Below are 2,597 nucleotides of genomic sequence, written 5' to 3' on the forward strand. Positions count from 1 at the left end.
GTGGGCTGTTTTTATCCCTCAGTTTGCCTCTTATGGTTCATGTGATCACCACTTACAGGCAGAAAATAGAAGCCAGCGACTGTATGGTTTACAGAAAGTACACATCTGTGTGTGTTTGTGTAGTGGAAATCCAACTATAGCTTACAGACAGAATAACTCGCAAGCCATTACAGTGAGTTATGAGATTTTTATTCTAGTCAATTAACTTGATATGTATTTAATAGCGGTTTATTTTATAAGTTCTGTACTCTACGGCCTCTGCAGAAAACTAGTTTTGCATCCTGGGCCCTTCATATGGGGCTCTAAAAGGAGTACATCAGGATGCCTTCAAGTGGCTGTGATTGTGCCCCCTCCTAAAAATACTCTACTCTGAGGAGACCCCAAACATCATGTGGAAATTACAGAAGGGCTCCGGGAAAGAGGTTTAATCTATTTGAAGCCAACAGACGTTACTAGCAGAAAGATGTGGAGGCTACTTTTTCCGGGGCTGCTGCCGCCGCCGTGACTCAGATCACGATAAGCGACGGAAAACAGGGCTAAAAATAGCCAGACAAATGCTAGGATTGTGTCAACATGCACAGAGGACCGGCAGGCAACTGAACTGAAAAAGTAAACAACATTTACACATTTGTTTGGTAGTAGCAGGAATCAGCAGTGGAAAGTAACTAAATATACTTCTACTGTGGGCGGCACAGTGACGCACTGGTTGCCTCGCAGCGAGAAAGTTCTGGGTTTGTAACCACCTGCAAGCTCGGGCCTTTCTGTGTGGAGTTCGTATGTTATCACTGTGATTGTGTAGGCTGCTCCCTCCCACTGTCCAAAGACAGGCTTGTTGTTAACCTGGCAACCTGTCCGGGGTGTAGCACGCTTCTCAGCCAATGATAGTTGGGTTAGATTCCTGATCCCTACAACCCTCTAGGATTAGCGGTACCCAATAATGAATAGTTTCAAGTAGAAGTTTAAGGTACTATGAGGGTATTTTGTTTGTATTCCTGTATACACTTCTGCATTGGGAAAGGGATTACTTATTTAAGACATTTCCAAGGAAAAGAAAAATATTTTGTTTTCCTTAAATTAGGAAATCAATCATAAACCCAAGTGGCGCTCAAATGATATGTGCCCATTGGTCTTTTGGCACAAATCTGGAACTATAATGATTGTTAAGACACGAGAATACTACAACTTTATGATTCATCCTTGGAAAATTGAGTATTAGCTGCTTTACCTTGAATCTTGAAAAGTTTAATCAAACTTAAATTGCTGCTGTGATAGCACGATCTATACGAGGCCACTTACAGCTTTCTGCGCCCTTCAAAATTTTCTACATTTTTCCACAAAATTATTTAAAACTAAACAAAGAGAACCTTATCAAGCATACTTTTACAAGTCAAAATGTCTACGTTCAGGACTGTGTGAAAATCTACTGATGCTTTGAGTCGTTTTTATGCAGAAATATAGAAAATTCTGAAGGGCACAAAAACCTTTAAGCAGCACTGTATTTTTCTTTTGCAAACATTCAATTGATCAAAAACAAAAGGGCAGTTAGTGTTTTAAAGCTTTTACAGATGTTGTGGAAGTAATAGTTTGGGAGAGATATGCTTGTTTGCTTTGCAGAAAGTTAGATGGGAAGGTTGATATCTTGCAAACTGGCATTGTGGTGTTTGAATAAAGCGGTCATTTGCCAATCACGAAGGCTCATTAGAAATGCTCTCCCTATGTGGTGATGAGTTGCATGGTGGTTAACTCAGAATCCAGTGTTTTAGAGCCTGGATCTCATGTCTTGGCATCTCCTGCATTACTTTTGACCAGTCTTTTGTCTCAACTTTATAAGCACAATGTGAAATTGCTGCAACACCTCTTTAAACCTGAACTTGGTGTGTAATTGTCTGCAGGTGTGCGTTTGTGGGCTACAACAGATGCACTCTCATCTGTGCAGTCCTGTTGCAGTGTTACAGTAATCACGGGGCAGAAGTCCCGAATGCCCACCCGATTTGTTTTGTAAATGAGCAGAATACGCAGCATTATTCTTGCACTGTGTTGTTTCTGCAGGACACCTGGCTCATTTCCATGAGGCAGAAAGTCTCAGCCATAACTCAGCTCAACAGCCAAACGCATTCAAACTCCTGATGAGGTTCACTTGGTTAAACTGGAAACAGCTCTCCTCTGTGCGCACCTTTATCCACCACTGAAGTTAAGTATCAAATGCAAGTTTCAAACAAGAAGCTCAAACTGAAGTCATCGATTGGGGAGGGGAGAATCGTGTTTAAGATTAGAAAAAAATATCTAAAAAAATCAAAAATCCACACGACTCAGGAGCTCCACAGCTAAACATTTTCCAGGGTCGATGTCACAACTGCACAACCACCGCTGCTACGCATGATGGAAGACAGAATAGAATGAGTGAGAGGAGGGAGGGGAAAAAAGAAAGGTTTTAAGATAGGGTTTGCTGAAGGAAGTTGCTGAAATATACATCACAGGATGCTGTTCTTTTGAGATTCCGATGCAGTCTCGGGAGGTGCAGGGGTGGGAGAATGGAAAACACTCTCTTTAGTCACAGAGAGATGAAACTCAAACACCGCTCGGCGAGAGATGGCACG

This window comes from Chelon labrosus (genome assembly GCF_963514085.1).
Source record: "Chelon labrosus genome assembly, chromosome: 15".
NCBI classification, from domain to species: domain Eukaryota; kingdom Metazoa; phylum Chordata; class Actinopteri; order Mugiliformes; family Mugilidae; genus Chelon; species Chelon labrosus.